Source organism: Peromyscus maniculatus, chromosome 3, assembly GCF_049852395.1.
Source record: "Peromyscus maniculatus bairdii isolate BWxNUB_F1_BW_parent chromosome 3, HU_Pman_BW_mat_3.1, whole genome shotgun sequence".
NCBI lineage: Eukaryota > Metazoa > Chordata > Mammalia > Rodentia > Cricetidae > Peromyscus > Peromyscus maniculatus.
In genome coordinates this window covers 37,182,193-37,203,140 of record NC_134854.1, presented here as the reverse complement: position 1 = coordinate 37,203,140, position 20,948 = coordinate 37,182,193, and the positions used below count along the sequence as shown (strand labels likewise).

General features: G+C 39.6%; 1 protein-coding gene across 12 annotated transcripts in view; it reads right to left on the bottom strand.

Moving 5' to 3' along the window:
- Positions 1-20,948, bottom strand: part of Magi2 (membrane associated guanylate kinase, WW and PDZ domain containing 2) — a 1,445,964-nt gene that overhangs the window by 585,317 nt on the left and 839,699 nt on the right. The window lies entirely within an intron of this gene.

The window sequence follows — 20,948 nt, the reverse complement described above, 5'->3', positions numbered from 1 at the left end:
CTGATAATGCCATAGTCTCATGTTTGAGTATTTATGCACCATTTATGAGACTCTAGCGAGGCATCTCTAAAAAAACATTTTTTTCTACAATAAAAAGTAGGGAATATAATGATTATCATCTACTAATGAAATAAAATCCCTGAGCAACATCTAGGTTTACGGGCCTCTAGGAATAGATGCTTCAATGCTGGTTCTTTTACCTCCCCACCCTACACTTTAATTATCATCTTTGTTATGCCACAATTATCAAGGAATATTGCGTCTCAATTATCATATTTCCTCCCTTTTCATTTTCATTGGCATAGAAAAACTGAATGCTTACTTTAGAATTATGAATTATTATACATATGTATGGGCTTTTCCCACAAGAATTTAATTAATAACTTCAAAATCCCTTGAGTGGAAATTACATGGTTATTGGGAGCCAATGCCTGTGCAGTGGAGGAGGGGTATCTCAGTGGGAGGAAGAGGCGAAGAATGTACGCACAAGTGGAAGTGAGAGTGTGAGGCTGAAGGGAGATCAGTTGAGAGCATTGCACTTCCTGCTTCAGGCATCAGTGAAACAGAGATACAGGTGTGTTGCCTGTGAATAAACTTGACTTTGAAACACGAGGGCCTTGCACATGCTTAGCAGCTCTCTACCACTGGAATGTATATCCAGCTAAAGTTGACTTTGAACAGCCTCCATTACATTTTACAATGGACATGGAGTGTTTGTTATAATTAAGCATTTTCTAGTTGTCATGGTCTTCTAAGTGACAAGCTTTTTATAGCACACTTAAAATGGAAATTGACCTAGAAACAACTGGTTAAAAAAGACAGGCTTCCTGAGGAGCACCTCTCAATCCATTTAGTATAATGCCGCTGCTTTACAAATAAAGTGAGGCTAAGAGAGTGGCCCGACTCGAGCATCATCAGGATGCTGAAGAAATAGGAATCCTCGAGTGTCCTTAGTATTAGGAGGGTCTTGTTCCAAGACCACACCTGTGATTTCTTACTGCCGAATTCTCATGTGTTTTCTCTCAAAAATCAATTGCTATTGTATTCCCCAGACTCCTAAGCTACTATATCTGCTCCTTGATAATTTTCAATCTTCCTCAATGTGTGTTGAAGAAGACCCTTAAAAATGCACTAAGTAAATCTTACCGGCATAACGTTTGCCACTTACACAGTGATTATTATCTAAGTATTTGGTGTGAGTTAACTCTCAACAGCCCCTGAGAAGAAAGTGTTTCTATCTACATCTAGAATGAACTGAGCCCAGGGGAGCTGAGCAGCCTGTCCAGAATGCTCTCGGTTGACAGTGATGTACTTGTGATCTGGACCTGCTTCTCCAGTTTGTCCACTCAACTCTACCTGCTGCATTTCATCTCAAAACAAACAACAGCAAACCTGTACTCAGTGCCACTGAAGTGAGACTCCCAACTCCCAGTGGTCACATTAAAGTGCTTTGTTGAATCTAATTTCTTATTCTGCTTCCTAGGGCGTGAGGTGTACTGTGGAGAGTGGAGAACCAAAAGCCACCAGGGGTGATCTATACTGCACTGTAAGTGAACGCTTCATATATGAAGCCATGTTGACAGGAGTGTGTGTGTGTGTGTGTGTGTGTGTGTGTGTGTGTGTGTGTGTGTGTGTGTGTGTTTTCAACACACTTTAGTATATACATAATTCTTCTATTACTTTAAGTACAGGTCTTCAATATGGAAAGAGCAATGCGACGTAAGTAAAACTGAGCAATTACTTCACATCTCAGGTAAAGCAAACAGGCTATTATTTCATAAATGACATTTTAATTACCACCAGGAGGCCATTAAAAATGCATCCTGGCAGTTTGCTTGGTTCCTTTTGGAAAGATAATATTGACAAACTGCTATGGAATTGCAGCTCGGGAAACAGCATAAATTGAGATCAGTAATAAAACACATTCACTTGTGTACCCTAAAGCAATGATAAACAATTTGAAGAGAGAAGACAAAGTTGAAATTATATTTCTCTTTCTTAGGGAGAGACAGAAGAGAGAAGATTTGCAGGAAGAATGTTGTGCCTGTAAATTTATCACTTATGTGAATTACTTGATGTGTTTAGCATAGCGATTTGAAGATTCAGCCATGGGGGAGTCACGGAGGGAGGAATGGGTGATCTGGGACTCCAATTCTGTTTTCTCTGGGTGGAGAGGACGTGTGCAGTAAATTGTGGGCTGGAAGATTTCAGAAAAGCGGCCGAATTCTGGAGCCTGTTCAGAGGTTTCATCAAGGGCACCCGGCATAACCCAGCCTCTGGGATCATCACAAACCCCACCACTTCTCCCCTCCGTGTGCACAAGGCTTTCAAAGGGTAATGATCCATAAATGTCACTCAAAAAGTTAAGTCCTTACTGCTTCTGATAGTTGACTTCTCCTGGTGATTCCAATCAGGGCAAATGTTTTCAGCTGAGGGTACAATCACTCCAGAAACCACAAGAACACCACCAAGTCATTTACCTTTTCCCTCTTTCCCTTAGGAAATACATTTTGTATTGATCTTCTTGGTATTAACCCAAAGGAGATATGCCATGGTGATGGATTCCACTATCTGTTAACCACAGTAAATAAAGGAAATTCTTCCTGTGTCCTTTAGGGGCAATGCAATTTACTTTTCTTTCCCTAGAGTTGCTGCAAAGGTAGGAATATTAGGATCTTGGGATTGTTTGTGTCTCTGGGGGAAGGCTGGGGACAAAGAGTATTTAGCGTGCAAAAGTCTAGTCAAATAGCAGATTCTGTCTATTCTCAAAGAGTATCCTCCTTGCTGGCTCTCTATATATATTCATTCATTTGCTCTTTCAACAAGTATTTCAGAGGACATTTCCTGTGCCTATTCTCCAAATAAATGGGGGCTTTGAGAAGAGCTAAAATATATAGTAAAATAAATACAAAATGACCCAAAAGATGGAAACACATTGAAACTGTCCACAGGTAGTTTTTTTGAAGAATACTAAGCTATGGAGATACAGTGGATATCTAATTAGTCTTAATCAATAAAAACCCAGAGTCAGATATTAAGGGTGAAAGCTGAAATATCAGAATGGCAGAGCAGCCAACCACTAGAGACTCCCTCCTCTGTAAGATCTCAAACTGAATGGGAGGTGGGGTAGGGTTGGGGAGGGGAGGGGCGCTCCTGTTTACCAATCCTCAGATTGAATGAGGCGCTGAGATCCAATCTCCACCTGCCTGTATTTCTATCTCCACCTCCCTAGTGCTGGGACTAATGGTGTGCACCACCATGGCCCCTGCTCTTTTCTCTTTTAGACTGGTTCAATCTCCTGTAGCCCAGGGTGGCCTTGAACTCCTGATCTTCCATCTTCTTCCTCCCAAGTCCTGGAATTAAAGGTGTATGCCACCACTGCCTGACCTCTATGGTTAACTAATGGCTAGCTCTGACCTCTGATCTCCAGGCAAGCTTTATTTGTTAGAACAAAACCAAAATATTATACAACAAACAGTGGTTTATCTCTTCTTTCTTTTTACTACTGAAGCTGGCCCCAAGCTCTCTGCACAGCAGAGAATGACTTTGTACTTCTGATCCTTCTGCCTCCACTTTCTAGTCCTGAGATTCCAGGACTGGACAGGGCTAAGGACTGAATCCAGGGCTTTGTGAATACAAGGTGAGCACTCTGCAAAACCAGATACGTCCCAGCCCTCTGAAAAGACCTTCAAAGGTTTTAACCAGCATCAATAATGAGAGGAAAGTGGATGGCTACAGAGACGATTCGATTAAAATGCTTGCTGCATAAGCATAAAGACCTCATTTCAGGTCTCCAGCACCCACACCAAAGCCAGGCATGCTTTGCACCTCTCTAACCTAAGCTATGGGGTGGGAGCAACAGGTGAACTATAGGAACCTGATGACTATCAAACCTAACCAAAATATTGATATCAAGTTCAAGGTTCAATGACAGACTCCTATCAGAAAAAGAAAGAAAGATGGAAAACAATAAAGACATATAATGTTGGCATTAGCTTACAGATGTTATGAACACATAAACATGCACACATGTGCACACACAACAGAGAGAGAGAACAAAAATGTATAAGACAAATTAAAATTCTAGAAGGTGAAATGATGTCTGGAGTAATAGCTAGTTCAGTTACAGGGACAGACATAAGACTTGGGAAAGGATCATGTCTAAATTGGAGTGGGTGCTGGCCTGTACTCCACAGAACTGGAGAAAAACTCAGAAGAAACTGGGCAAATGAGGTCAGGAAGATTTATGAACAGAACAGCATAGCCCTCACATCCAAGCAGCCTCCAGCCAAGTAAACACTCCAACTGTCCTCCTGGTGAGAACTGGGACGGCAATACAGGTTATGGATCCCAGGTAACTCTTTCTAACTAAAGCACGTGGGACTTGAAAAATTAAGTGAAGCTCCTTGACCACTTCCCACTCAGCTAAGGCCATTGTGTGGATTTAGAGATCACACTTGGCTTCCTTTTTGCCTTATTCCTAAATGTCAACAAACTGTGGAGCATTAGGCTCCTTTTTAGAAGAGCCAAAAACATGAAAGGAAAGATCAAGAAAAAGAAAAGTGGCCAGGAGAATGTCACCAGATCAAGGTATCACAAACACTAAAAATAAAACAAACAAAACAGAAAACATCCAAAGAAATGCCTCTTGGAGAAAAGGAGTGTGACGTGTAAATTTCAAATACACTTAACTGAAGAATTTGGTGGTGGGTGACAGGGAGGAGTGAATAGACAAGGGGAAAGGAAGAGGAGGAAAGACAGACAATAAAAAGGATTATGTCCGCAAGACCATGTTGAGAACACGTTTGCAAAGAAATATTTAATGAGGAACTTTCAGTTGAAAATCCCCCATGCAGAGAAAGAAAGAAAAAAAAATCAACAGAATGAAGTGAAAGCCTACTTAACAGGTGAAAATATTTTCAAAATACATATCTAATAAGGAATCAGTATCCAGCATATATGGAAACTCATGAGCAAATTATATTAATGATGATATCCTGTTTAGAAGAAGGCAGACAAATGGTTAACAGGTCTGTGAAAATGTCCAACATCACAGATTTCCAGGAAAACCTGTATCAGAGCTAGAGTGACATGATGTCTCATCCCAATGGAATAGCTGTTCCTAAAAAGGCAGAAGATGAGAAATGGTGGTGGAGAGGTGGAGAAAACAGAAACCTACAGGCCTTGGTGAGGTGTATATTAGGACAGATATTGTGAAGACTATACGCAGAGATTGCTCAAATCATTAAACTGAACTAACATATGATCCACTAATTTGACTACTAGTATAAAGTCACAGGAAATAGAAGCAGTATGTGGAAGAGACATTGGACTCTCGGGTCATTGAAGAAAGATTCACAACCCCCTCAAAATGGAAACTGCCCAAATGTCCATCCACTAATTATAAAGAAAATGTTTTCCATGCACACAGAGAATACTATTTGACCATAAAAGGATGGAAACTTGTTACTTGCAACAGCATTAGTGGGTCTGGAGATCACTAGGCTGAGTGAGATAAGTCAGACATCGAGATGTGTACTGCATAATCTAACGTCTATGTGGATTCTGAGAAAAAGCCTCCTAAGAGTTAAGACTAAAATGGTCCTCACCAGAGGGTGGGGAAAGTAGAGGGAAAGGGGAGGATGGGAAAGGGATGACCACAGGGTAATTAGTTATAGTTAGAAGAAAGACGTTCTGGTGTGCTATTGAAAATAAGGCTACCATACAATAAAAATGAAGTAGTGTGTATTTCAGCAAAGCTAGAAGAAAGTGTTTTCATGCTTCCAGGATAAATAAATGATGCATATTTGAGAAGACAGATATGCTCAACCTGATTCTAACATTATACAAATAAATATGTGTAAAAATTCACATGACACTCTATACATGTGTATAATTTTCATGATTTTATTTATCATTTAACTTAAGTTTAAACATAATATAAAGAAAAGAAAAGAAAAATATCTTTTTTCCCCAGAGCTTAAAAGTGTGTCTTCAAATGGAAAAATCTGCCATAGATCTGGAATGAAAGTAGCTTTTAAAATAGTATAAGCATGCCTAAATTTCAGAGGACACGGACCAAGGATCAGGTCAGAAAAATTTGTTTTCATTTTTGAAACAGGGCTTCACTATGTAGCCATGGCTGCCTTGGAACTCACTCTGCAGACCAGGCTGGCCTTGAATTCACACAGATCCACCTGTCTCAGCCTCCCAAATGCTCAGATTAAAGGCGTTCTCCAGTATGCCCAGATAATTTTGAGCAAAGGATTCCTGAAAGGAAATAATTCAATTTTGCAAGCTAACAGTGTCTGTCACACTTACTCTTTTGTTCTGCTGTGGCACAGCAGCAGCAGGGATGACGGGAAATGAATGGGTGTGGCTGCATCCCCGTGAAACTGCACACAAAACCTATATGGGTCGGGATGTAGAGAACTACCACCCCTGACTAGAACGGAAGTCAGAAAGACAGTATTTGGGAAAAAATGGGGAACTTCCCTAATGCAAGACGTGATAATAGCTTTGCAAAGAAAAATGATACAATAAAGGGGGATGGTGACCATGGAAAACAGCAATGAGAAAGAGTAGAAAAAGCATTTAACCAGAAGGGACAGAAAAGACAATCACAGTCCCTGCATATCTTAGCAGTGGGCAGACTAATATTTGCACAACTGTCAAAAATGGAATCAGGTCCATGACATGGAGATCCCGGAGATCAGATGCAAGGTGGGAAGTAAAATGGTTGTGGGAGAGCCAGAGCACAGGCTGCACACATGGAGAGAGACTGGTGCAGAGGCCCTTGCGTCCCTTGCTAACAATGCTTCTATTTATTTTTCTCCAGCAATTAGGAGCCCCAGACAGCTCTAAACATCAAAGTAATGGTACAGGAGCTTCACTTTTGGCACGCCAGATTTAACAGTAGGAGACCAAACTGATGAAACTGAGGACAAGAAGGTGATAGGCTGAAGCTGTTGAACATTTGGTTCAGAACTAGACTATCATAACTAAAAAGGATGCTATACTGTGGTCACCCTAGAGGCTCCTATTGTTAAAGCCTGGCTCCCATCTGGAATCACTGGGTATGATTTGATCCTGAGCATTCTGACCTAGACAGTGGATTGGTTCATGACTGGACTCATCATTGGGTGGCATTATTGGGAGGTGATGGAAGGGGTAGGCTGATTTGGAAGACATCAGCCAAATGTCTCCCTGTTTCTGTGAGGTTGGTGACTCTCCTCTACTATGGTCTTACCATCATGATCTGCTTCGCCACAGACCAAAGCAATGGAGCCAACTGACCATGGATCCAAACCTCAGAAACTTTTAGTCAAAGTGAATCCTCAGAAACTTTTAGTAAAAATGAGCTCTTGCTCCCATAAGCCATTTCCTTTAGATATTTTTGTCAGAGTAATGAATGTCTAACACAGGAGGCATCAATATTGTTCACCTCACAGCACTTTTATGAGTTGTCCGTCTTAAGATGACTGACCCTCATCTTTCATTTGAGACTGGGTCCAGAAGTTGTCACTTGGGTCTGATGCCTCTGAGTACAAAATGGAAGCAAATGGCACTTACTTGGAGAAGCAAAAGGCATTTTTTTTACATTAATGGACTTTGAAAATTTGAAGTTCTTCTTAGTTCTCCAACCTCTCTACCATGAGTTGACCAGCCTGAGAACTTTAGTTCTATGCCAGCCATTACAGCTTCAGAATAAAGGTGTTAAAACCATGGTTTGAAGTTAACACTTTTTAGGACAGCCACTCTTGCTAAGGATAGAAATTCTCAATTTTAGCTGCAAAAGGCTATACCAGATTCACCGGCTTGGGATGAGTGGTGGTTAATAACGTGTTTGTAACACGGTCACAAATGCTGGGGCGCTCCTGGCTTTAATGATAGAACAGGACTTTGTAAACTTTGCTCCTACCCCTTTACATCAATCTCTCTGGCCACATATGGCCCTTCTTGGCACTCACAACTCCGCTATATCATCAGTCTTCAGGACAAGCCACACAGCTTTGACATATGCTTATCATTTTTAAGATCATGTACTCAGATTCCACAAACTTTTCTTTCTCTCTGCTATCCTGTGCTACTTAATTTGAGTAGAGATTTTAGATAATATTTTTGCAGAATCTTTATCAGCTTGGTACCATACTGCTTAGAGTCAGAGGAAAAACAAATCATCTTAATGTGAAACTATATATAACCTGTGGAAAGGCAAATATTTAATTGTACCTGAATTTAAAGTAGTATTTGATTTCAGTATAAAATTAGGTTCAAGAAATTGTACTGTTTTCTGAAATTATCTGTCTTTTTAAACTGTGTGAAGATTTCTGTTTACTCTCTCATTTAACAAGTTTAATTACTGCTTTTAAGACAGTGCAGTGCTTCGGGTTTGTGCTCTAGTGTGAGGTTGCTGGAGAACAAGCTCTGGAGACCTTAGCACTGAGGGTGTGTTCCGCCTAGATTGTAAGAAAACCATGCCTGCATTTCAGATTTACTTGGCACTATGGGTTATCATCAGAATTATTTTTATCTTTATTCACTCACTGTACATTGCCAAAATTCATTGGGAAGTAAGGAATGCAAATAGAGGAATCTATGATGAGATTCTTAAAGCTTAGTAATGGGTCAAAATAAATCAAATCTTAAAAATCAAAGGATACCCAGATATCCTGAACTTATTTGTTGAGCTTTAGATGGAGAAACAGAAGGTTAGACACAAGGAGATGCTTTTGAGTAGAGTGAGGGATTAGAGACAGTATTCCTTGAACAGAGGAAATTGACTGCTAGAGTACATTTGTAATTTACCTTTGCTTGGAGAATTGTGGCTAGAGATCAAGATAGGTGCCCATAAGTGAGAACCAGCAGTGAGATTTTTCCCTATTAGAAAATACATTTTATAAGGATTACCTGTATGAGGAAGGAAATATGAAAGGAAGGAACAAGGAGAAGGGAGGAAAGACTGAGGCAGGACACCACGCCAGAGAGGGTAAGATAGTGGCTCTTTTCCAGGAGGAAGTGTGGTTGGGTTTTGTTCAGGTACCAGGTGTCAGTGCAATGGTAAACAACAGGGGCAGTAGAGGGTGAGTGTTAATCTCCTGGCCCAGGATAATGCAAACACTAACTACTGTGAGTCCAGAGCACACAGAGCGCTTAGAGCTAGAAATAGAGAGGGCTGAGGCTGAAATCCAGGACTTAAATGCTGAGTTCTGGTCTTTCGGCTGTTGCATCGTTGATTTCTACCTTCTTCCTCAGGTTTAAATTCATTCCATAAGTGATAGCCAACAAGCTTTCCAGAAAGCTATGGGAACATCCATTGAGGAAGATGTTGATGTTCTTTCCTCTTACTTGCTAGAGTTGTCACCCTTGCTTGGCCTCAGGAGTCCTGCCCCTCCCCCCCCCCACACACACACTGGAACTGCCTGGGCAAAGTATAAGCTAGCCCAGGGAATTTCAGTTTCTTTTAATATAGTTGGGCCAGAAATGTGGGTGTGCAAGGAGGCTGCACATGGGAATGGACAAGCAGAAAAGTAAGGAAAAGGCAGAAAATGAACCTGTTTGGGGTGGGGTGGGGTCTCCATTTAAGGACCCAGTAGAAGATAAAGAGAAAGCCCTTTATACAAAGCTTGATTGCCTCTGAGTTATTGGTGGAGCAGGGCTGCCCAGACAGACAATCTGTCAGACAGTCTAGAAGGAGAGAAAAATAACCTTTAAGTAGTTAAATAAGACCTAACAAGTTTATTTACCATCACTGAGTAATTATTAGGCATAATCCAGTGTACTGACTACTTGATACACTCTAAATTTTTGTAACAATACTTTGTGTAAAAATAGTACTATTTTTAAGCAAACACTTCAAGGATTCATGAAAGACTGTTTGGTTTCTGACACTACAGAGTCCAGAGTAGCTTAAGATGTAGTCACAGGCTCAACATATTTAACAGTTCAAGTCAGTGTCCGCAGAGCTGAAAAAGGCCTAGGTTTTATAATTCATAGAGTGTCAATAAGGAGACTTGGGCAGAGAAGCAAATAAAAATACGACAAAGAAAAGTAAGTAAGTAAGTAAGTAAGTAAGTAGGTAGGTAGGGAGGGAGGGAGGGAGGGAGGGAGGGAGGGAGGGAAGAAGGGAGGGAGGAAGGGAGGAAGGGAGGGAGGGAGGAAGGAAAGAAAGGAGGAAGGAAGGAAGGATGGAAGGGAGGGATACACAAATGGAGAGGTGGAGATTATATACTCATCATGGGATGGTTGGAATATTGGTAGACTCTAGAGATATGTTAACTATCCTTACTTTTGACTTTTATGTAATTATGTACACAACTGGTCCAAGGTAACTTGATCTCTTGATATCAAATTGACCTTTATTGAGGTTAGGGATTTGAGAACAAAAATACTAAGGTATCAGACTATTTTGATATTACCTGAGTAATATATTCATAATGTTTCTTCTAGAATCTTTTCTCCAATTATTCTAGAATCTTCTTGCATTTGGTATATTATTGTTTTTCCTTTTACTGAGTCATTCTTTGGTAAATGTGAATAGATCTATTTAAAGAAAACTAGTTATATGATATCTTTCATTTGATAACTACTGTATTCCACAACATCGATACAATGTAAAAATAGTATATTCTAAAAACAACTTTTAAATATTGAATAATTTTGCACTTAACAGTCTTCCTGAGATTGTCTTTAAAGGAGAATGTGTCAATATAAAATAAAAAGATGTGTTAATACATGAACTTAATGAGTTTTATGAATAAGGTATAACATTAAAGAGATACAATGACAGAAATAGAATTCGGAGCAGACCCCCAAAGCCTGCATAGTCAGTGTTCAAGGAAGTTAGTTAAGCTTCTCAGTAAGGTATGGTGCCAGAATGAGAGGGTGTTAGCATGGGGGCTCGGAGAAGACAGCAGGCCGTTGGGGATAGGAGGTAGCCTGAGAAAGGAGGTGCTGTTTTGTGAGAGGAGTCACATTAGATGGAAACTCAGAGTTATGAAAGGCTGTGGCCTAGTCACACTTATGTGGAAGATTAAACTTGAATTCTAAAGGAAAGGGGCAGAGGACAGGACACAACATTGCGGGTCAGCAGTGAAATGAACCTTATCGAGGAGTTTGGACTACATCCTTAAGGTTAGGAAGTGCCCTGAGGAACTTCTAAGCAGGGATGTGAAATGATTATTAATGCAGAAAGATCATTGGGTTACTGTGTAGAGAAAACTCAGAAAACCCTTTAGGAAGTGCTGCTTTGAATTTGGACAAAGGTCGTAATCTCCACCACGAGGTAAATTGTTGGGAATAAGATTAGAAATAGTGGACATGTTTGAGGAATATTATAGAAAATAGAAACTCCAGACTATAACATTTGGTTATTATAGTTAAGGAGAATTAAGGTCAAAGTCAGCAAACTCATTCTGTTTTGGGACAGTACAACTCATGCAGACAGGGAAGTATGCCAGGAGGAATTACTATATAGGCCAATCATGAATTAGCTTTAAACATACCAAGGGGAGTGCTTAAGGGAGAAATTGGAAAGACACTGGATTCCTGAATTTGTAGCTTGGTCTTCTAAGAGATCTGAGCTCAAAATGAAGCCTGTGCATAATCATGCACGCCACTGTACATACAACTTAAACATGAGACAAAAACACTGAAGTATTGGCTTGAATGCATTTCCAAGATATGGCATTGATTTGTACACCAAAATCTATTCAATACAAAATGATTTTTTTCTTATTTAGGTACAATACTTGATTTCCTAACTTGTATTATGCTCTTCCATTTTAGTGAACATTTTCCCTTTAAAATTATTTCTACATCCTGTATTTTTAAAAGGTGAGGGGCTCCTCCTAGAGAGATGACTCAGCCATTACAAATAATTGGGAGTTCAGTTCTCAGCACCCATGCTGGGCAGCCCACTACTTCTGTGACTCCGGTTCCAGAGATTTTCAGAAGCCCACTCTGGCTTGTGCAGGCATATCCGTTCATAGGCACTTACATGCATATCCACCCCCTTCACATCTCCCCACCCTTGTCTCTCCACACATGTACAAACAATTTTTAAATAGTGGCTCTCATGTAGTAACCTCAGTAACAAACATGCTGTATGTTTCAAAGAGAATATAGGTTGGAGAAGCCCTGTCTACTTCATCTCAGAATGCCATCTTTACTCTGAAATGTTGCAAAACTTCCTGTTCCTTTCAGTGTTTGGGAACGCCTTCAAAGGGCACTGAAAATGCATTGCCATAGAAATGCCAGAGCAATTGTTGAACTTTGGAATATTTCAGTAGTTGAATGTTTTGGATAAGGATTCAAAAATAAATTGGTATTATTCACACAGAGCAAAAAAGTTTAACCTTGCAGGGTGGTGGTGGTGGCGGCGGCGGCGGCGGCGGCGGCGGCGCACGCCTTGAATCCCAGCACTCCAGAGGCAGAGCCCCTCGGATATCTGTGAGTTTGAGGCCAGCCTGGTCTACAGAGCAAGATCCAGGACAGGCATCAAATCTACATAGAGAAACCCTGTCTCAAGAAACAAACAAACAAAAACAAAAACCAGTTTAACCTTTACAAAGTAACATATGAGACATAGTAACATTATTGGAAGTTTTTGCTTTTAAGGAAAGCAAGAGAAATCATCTCTTCAAATAATGTTGAGCACCGATGATGTGTGCATCATTGAAGTCACTGCATGTAGTGTATTGGGCACATAGTCTAAACAGCTTCCATGTGTAAATGACGTGGCAAGCAGGCAAATGCCTATCAGCCAAGTGCCTTTAGATTTGAACACGAATACTCACCAGTCGAATCAACTCTCCCAACCAAAAAAAGCATCAACAATTTCTTGCTAAATTCTGGAAGAATACGGTGGTTTTTGTTATTCAGTTCCTCCTGTCCATATATTTAAATTTCCGGATGATTAAATACTTTTCTTCTACTCGTAGAAGATATCTTATCCTGATGCTTTGCAGATAAGTCTTGGTGAATATTTGATTTCATCTTTATACTAGAGCCTACTGTGTTTTTTATTTAAGGGTAGTCCTTTTTCCACTCTAAAAGCATTTTAATGAAAATAAAACAAAGGAAAGAGACAGGAGATACAGGAAGAGTGACGTATGGTCACATTAGCAAAGAGCTTTGTATGTAATTATGTGAAAGGGGAAAATACCTGCCCATGGGTTTTTTTTTTTGTTCTTGTTATGATTGTTTAAATAGAAGGCCCTTTTCCATTAGACAAATTATTAGAAAAAGTAAGTCTACATTTTATCTAGAACATCAGTTTAAAAGGAACCTGTCATATTATTACATAGATTTCACCGGGTTTCCTTCATTCTTGGCTTTCAGCTGTGGAAAAGGTGTTGTAATTAACTGAGCACACAAGAATTATAAGAGTAATATGATCAAAGCCAGCTCCTTGACTTTGAAAAATCAGTTTCCAACACAATCAGCAATCTCTGGTATAGGTTCCTGGGTGTGGACACTCCTTCTTCTTCTCATGAAATTCTTTCTGTATTTTTTCGAACTAAGTGGCAGAAGTGCTGAGAAGTCCACAGAAATGGATAATGAAAAGTATTCATTTCTTTGTAAGTGTCTGAGCAGAGCAAGGCACAAGCCTTTCCTACAGGTAAAGGAATGACTGATTTTATTGTTTACAATTAAGTTTATTTATTTTTTTAAAATAGCAAACAGTGAGAGATGCTCCAACTCAGGCTTTCCTTAGCCAATGCTGTTTTTAATTCCTGGCTCTGTTAGATGAATACTGCCATGTATAAGCTTTATCTAGGCCCATGACCTTAAAATCACTTATAATGAGACAATGAGCTCTAGATGAAGACCGTGTTGTAAGTAGGGTGACCTTGAAGTATGATACAAAATTCAAAGAGTGAGGCTTTCTTGATTTAAGGGTTGGTGATGTTTTTTAAAGGCCACAAACGGCTAAAAATATTCATTCAAAGATTAATTTTTACTGAATATCAAGTATGTGATAGGTATTTTGTCATTATGCACTTGATTTGATTTCTTTTGCCATCTTTCACCACCAGTGTGTTAGTTCTGTAAGGTCAGGGACCTTTGATTAATGTAGACCTGTGGGCGTCCTGAGAGGAGTTACAGGCTCCCATGGTAGCACCGGAGATAACAAGAGTCTTGAAGAAGTAGCCCTCCATACTTTTAAAGGACGAGTGGGTGGGCCCAGAACTACAGGGGAGAGAGAGCAGAGGAAGAAAAATCCTTCCAAAGATAGAACAGAAGATACTCTGGTCTTTGGGACATTGAATGTGATGTGTTTAATGAGCATGAAGTGGTAATATATGGGTAGACAGGGTGGGCATTGAAGAAATGATTTTTCAAAAGATAGATAAGAACTAGAACTGTTTGAGAGGAATGGTTTAAGAGGAATTTGGGAAACATATTTGTATTCTTTCATTGTTGATTTCTATGAAAGATTAATATATTAATTGCCTTTTATATTCATAATAAATTTAGTTCTATACCTGATATATGGATAAATATTATAATGAAAGGAAACTCATCCATTAAGCAAATATCTTAAGCACGTTTATTTGTTTGTTTGTTTGTTTGTTTGTTTGTTTTTGTGACAGGGTTTATTTGTGGGGCATCCTGGAATTCCATTTGTAGACCAGGCTGGCCTTGAACTCAGAGATTCATCTGTCTCTGCCTGCTGAATGCTGATATTAAAGGCATGGACCACCACAGATTGGCTTATCAAGCACTTTCTTTGTACTATGTACTGCTCTAGGAACTGGGAAATAGCTTTGAAGAGAACAGACATAAACCTATTATGTAACATGTACTTATAATAAAGCATAAGTTGACTAGGTATGAAATACTAAGGTGAAAAATGTAGTAGAGAAAGAAAAACAGTTAAAGAGCACAATGTATCCCTATCAAAATATTCTTCATAGAGTCATTTGCATGCTTTATGTGTAAATTCATGTCCAGTGTATTATTCTATAGCAATTTTTAATTTTTTACTGTCTCATATTCTTGAGGTAAATTCATGTTTTTTTTTAATGGAGTACATGCAGTGTGCTGCTTCTGCCTATGGAATGATACCATGTGATCCCATTATGTTTATGATGAAAACCCAAATTGCTTCCAATACCTTTCTCTCAAGAGCAAAACCAAATGATAGTCTGTAGTTCATTGATCTCTCCCTCCTTCTCTGTGTAGTGTAGGTGATAAAGGGCAAAGGGAGAGATGAAAATGGCTTTAAATTCTGCAAAGAAAACTTAGATTTAATGTGAAACTTGGAGTGGAGAGATATGTTCTACAGTGAAGGCATTAGGATACTATTGTACCCGTCTAGATAAAAATAACATGACAAGCACCACCTACACCAGTTGGAAAAACACGTGAGTGACTGGTCTTCCAGCTATATTGCCCCCTTCTAAACCCCAGGGCACATCCCATGCCCCTCCCCCTCTGATCTCAGCCCAAGCAAGGCAGCTGGGCCCTGCCCCCAACCCTGGTAGAATTCCACTGCTCTGGTAAAGACCCCAGCAGCCAGCCAGCAGGTGAAAGACTGCAGGTTGGCTGCACCACCACCGCTACCACCCACTGGACTCTGTTCCCTCAACAGGCACTTCACCTCCCAACCACACCTACCCCAGCATCCTCCCTGCTAACAGCTCTCTCTGGCAACATTAACAGACCCTACACGCACAAGCACCACCCACACCAATTGGAAGTACAGAAGCCCCTATAGGCACATGCACCTGCTGTGGATATTGCTCTGTATAAATAAAGCTGGTTGGCCAGTAGTCAGGCAGGAAGTATAGGCAGGGCAAAGAGAGAGGAGAATTCTGCCAAGAGGAAGGCTGAGTCAGGAGATGCTGCCAGCCACCACCATGAGTACCAACAGGTAAGAAACTGGCAAGCCATGAGTCATGTGGCAAGGTATAAATTTATAGAAATGGGTTAATTTAAGATGTAAGAACTAGATAGCTAGAAGCCTGAGCCATTAGGCCAAACAGTTTAAATACTATAAGAGTCTGTGTGTTTATTTTATAAGTGGGCTACGGGACTGCCAGGGCTTGGTGGGAGCTGGAGAGAAACTCGCCAGCTACATGCACCACATGCAACAGTTGGAAGATGACATGGGTAAACCCTAGTGTAAGAATATATTCAACAACATAAAGGGCAATATATAAAACCCAGTGGTCCTATAACAGCAACACCTGAATGTCCTAATGCAGATGAAGCAGAACAAAACAACTTAAAAAAATAAATTTATGAAGAGGATAGAGGCCCTTAAAGACGGTATGAGAAATTCCCTTAAAGAAATCGAGGAAAAAGACAAACCAAAAATTGGAAGAAATCAATAAATCTCTTCAAGAAAGCCAAAAAAATAAATAAATAAATAAATAAATAAATAAATAAATAAATAAATAAATAAATAAACAGGTAAAGGAAACAGTTCCTGGCTTGAAAATAGATTAAAAAAAAAAAACAATGCATCAAAACTAAATTGATGATACAACTAATAAGAAATGGAAGAATTTAAATGTTTGAATATAAGGTTGATTGATCCTGATGAAATGAGAATAATGTGAAAGAAAAAGGCATTTTAATACTGCCTCGTGGCATTCAACTCTAGGCAACTAGCTGGAAAGGAGTTAGTCATTGAGAAAATGAACACTAGAATATGATGTTTCTTCATGACATGGTCTTACTACATTGCCTAGGCTGATCTCCCATTCATGATTTTCTTGTCTCAACCCATTAAATGATAGGATTACAAGCATGTGTCTCCCTGTCTCAGAGTATAATCTTTTAAAGAGAAATGCATGTAAATTTCCACAGTGAGAGGTTTTTTTTTTCTTTTTTTCTTGTCTTCATCTTTTTTTTTTGTTGTTGTTGTTTTTGATTTGTTTCTGTTTATTTGTTTGTTTTTGAAGACAGGGTTTTTCTGTGTAACAGTCCTGGCTGTCCTGGAATTCACTTTTTAGAGCAGGCTGGCCTCAAATTCATTGAGATCTGCCTGGCTCTGCCTCCCAAGTACTGGCAGGTACCATCACCGCCCGGTTGTGAAATGTGAAATGTTTTTTTAATGACTATGCAGCCAAGGCTCACTGAATGACCACTAGTTACAAGTAACTGTACTAAATTAAAAAAAATCCAAAAGTAAGACAAATAAAAATATTATAATTATATAATTACAATGGAGCAAACTATATGGCACAGAATGCAAAGCATACTAAAGTCTGGAGATGAACAGAGAGGGTTTCATTGAAGAAACTCCAGAATGATGATGTGAGAGCCAGGCGCAAAGACATGGAGACTGTGAAGCAGCTGTGTTCCCCAGGGAGAAGGTGATGCGATGGCTTCCAGGGAGGGTAGGAGCTGTGTGATTCTTTAGGCTATGACAAATGTTACAGAGAAGGTGTGAGAGATGTTGGCACAGAGAAGCAAGGTTACTGGGTCAGAGTGCAAGAAGGATTACTTGCTGTGGATATTGCTCTGTATAAATAAAATGATGATTGGCCAGTAGCCAAGTAGGAAGTATAGGTAGGACAAGCAGAGAAGAGAATTCTGGGAAGTGGAAGGCTGAGGAAGGGAGATGCTGCCAGCCACTGCCATGAGAAGATGTTAAGATTCTGGTAAGCCATGAGCCACGAGGCAACTTATAAATTAATAGAAATGGGTTGATTTAAGACATAAGAACCTGCCATGAAGCAAGAAGCCTGCCACGGCCATACAGTTTATAAGTAATATAAGTCTCTGTGTACTTACTTGGTTGGATCTGAGCAGCTGTGGGACTGGCAGGTGAGAGAGATTTGTCCTGACCCTGGGCCAGGCAGGACCAGAAAAACTCCAGCTATATATGGCGCCCAGCATGGGACATGACTTTCCGCCTAAAACCTGAGAAAGACAATTCTAAAATGGACCTAAAACAGCTTCCTAGTTTTCTCTCTCAAGGTGGCTGTGGCCTGTGTGCTTGAGATACTATATGGCGGGTTTGTGGCATGCATACTTGACCAGTAGTATGGCGGGAATGAGGTGTCTGCAAGCAGCACATTATGCTGTTGTGTGGTGGATTTAGCCTTTGCTAGTACAAAAAAAGAAAAAAAAGAGAAAAAAAAAGGTTTCTGGGCTTTGATAGAACTGCTTCTGATAGTTGATGGTACACATGGCTCTAGACCCAGAGCTGGTGGTAAACTGTACCACCACCATGTTGGGAAGCTGAGGTGGGTGGAGCCAGCAGCCACAGGAGCCTTTTCAGTCTTAGAAATGCTGCAGTTTAAAGCAATAGGTTCACAATAAGACAGTTTCAGATGGAATAGTTTACAATGTGTGTAAAATACATGCAGGCTTGAAAAAAAAGGAATATATACAGTTATATAAAAAATATATAGTTTTAAAAAATAAAGTCTTTAAAGAGACAGTAAAATTAATATAAAAAATAAGCCATATAATAATGGATATCACACAGAGAATCTGGATTGTGTTGTCTTTGGGATTTGTAACTATAGAAAAACATTTGATTGTAAAAGCTGTTGAGTTAAGCCAATATGTCTATTTTAAAGGTACCTTGACTTCAAAACTTGGATGTAAGGATATGTTGCTTTGGAAAGGAGGCTCGACTTTTGTTTCCACAGAAAGCCAGAGGCTATGGATTTGTTCCAGGTTAAGATACATCAGGTTTGACCAGCCAAGACCCCCTGAAAGGTCTCTGAAGACATCATGGCCCAGATGATCTAACATCCAGAACAGTTTCAAGGCAACTGGCTCAGATGATACACCTTCACAGACTACTCCATAATCCTAAAATTTCCTTCATGTCCCCATAAGATACAGTGCCCCCCTCCAGCAGGAAGTAGTAAGAGAAGCTACACCCAAATTCCCAAATATACCAAGCTGACTTTGGAGATGGAATTGGCTCACTCCTTCTCTAAACCCAAGCATATTGCTAAAAAAATAAATAAATAAAGATTGAGAGATTCTTTTGTCCTATATCAGAAGAGCCTTCTGGCATGGGACAGAGAAAAAACAATATTTTTATTTAAATCAGGTTGATTATAAATACAATCTCTTTCTAAAGAAAAAAAGATAGTATAAATATGGTAGGTTGAAAGGGTAGCTTATTGAATCTACTTTTAAAGAGCAACTTATTTAAAATGTTTTACATTGCTATGGATTTTAGTTAATTGATACTAATTTAAAGTTAATTTTGTTATACTGTATATATATTTCTACTCTTGTTTGAGGTATTATGTAACTCATTTAGATTGTAATGGATAATTAAGAAATACTGATTAATAATTTGTCTTCTATGATAGTCAAATTTATAGTCATGTTGTTTTCTAGGTATACATAGATATAATTCAATTAGGTAGGTAATCTTCAAATATTTCAAAGACCTACAGAATATGGCATTTAAAATGTTTTAAAAATTTAGACTTTCTGGACAATGAGACATGTCTGCTCCTGGAAGCACTGAATTTATTTCAGAGAGGAGGATGGGCATCGAAGACACTCTATATGGAGTTTATCTTCTTCTTGGCAAAAATAACCATTTGGACAAGAAACTGTTCTTGCCTAGACTGCTTGATCGACTGGATATGCAGGACCCATAGGAAGGAGACCACTGAACTTTGCTTGGCAAAATGGTCCTTCAGGTTCCTGCTTCACAGAGGAAACTTCCAGACATTCTGCAGGACAGAGAGAAGTAACTGAGAGACTCTATGCCTATGGGCTGAAGACAGATGCTCCAACATTACAAAGAAACATTAGGTGACTGTCCAGGCTGCCAGCTGTCTCTGTCTACTGTCACAAGACTCCCGCAAGTTGCTTGCATCCTTTTCCTGTTTCTCAGATAATATTATATCCTTCTGAGGTCTTTGATGTAGTTGAAAACTAGATAGATATAATATTCCTTGGTTAGGATAAAAGGTAAGTTAGATATGAAACCTTAGACTCACAAATATAGGATGGATAGGATATGTTCTTTAATTTTGCCAAATTTAAATAGACTAGGTATTATAAATAGACTATCTATTGTAACTGTAATTCTTGCTTGATAATTGTTTTTGTTATATGTAATTTTACTCTGTGAAAGTTAAAACCTTCCTTTCTGAAAAAAAAAAGAAAAGAGGAAGTGCTGTGGATATCACTCTGTATAAATAAAATGCTGATTGGCCAGTAACCAGGCAGGAAGTATAGGCGGGACAAGCAGAAAGGAGAATCCTGGGAAGTGGAAGGCTGAGGCAGGGAGACATAGCCAGCTACTGCCATGAGAAGATGTTAAGATACTGGTAAGTCATGAGCCACATGGCAACTTATAGATTAATAGAAATGGGTTAATTTAAGATATAAGAACAGTTAGCAAGAAGCCTGCCAGGACCATACAGTTTATAAGTAATATAAGTCTCTGTTTGTTTACTTGGTTGGGTCTGAGCAGCTGTGGGATGGGCAGGTGAGAGAGATTTGTCCTTACCCTGGGCCAGGCAGGACCAGTGCTCTGCATGATGACAGCATGAGACGGTATGGGGAACAGACCAAAGGAGACACGCTACAGAGGTGGTTAGCAGCTTTAACTGCAAGGATCTGGAGGTGACATGAATTGTGTAAGGAATCAAGGACATTTCTAGGCTTCCAACTTGGACAATTGTGCCAGGGGCTACTATATTGAGACTGGGAAACACAAAGAGGCAAAGTGATTATCTTAGAGATGGTGTGCTTTATTTTGGAGAATTTCAATTTATGTATTTGTAAAAGCAATCCAAGATAGAGGTAGTTGAAATAAGGGTTCCTACCAGGGACTGCATCTAGGTTGGGAATGCTGATTTGGGAACACTTGATGAGTAAACTAAGGGCAGAAAAGAATTAAGACCTTATTTGGACTTTGCAGTGAGTATAAACAAGAGTCAGACCCCATGGACAAAGTCAATGCAGGAGAGAAATAGAAAGAGAAGAAAGGAGAAAGAGGG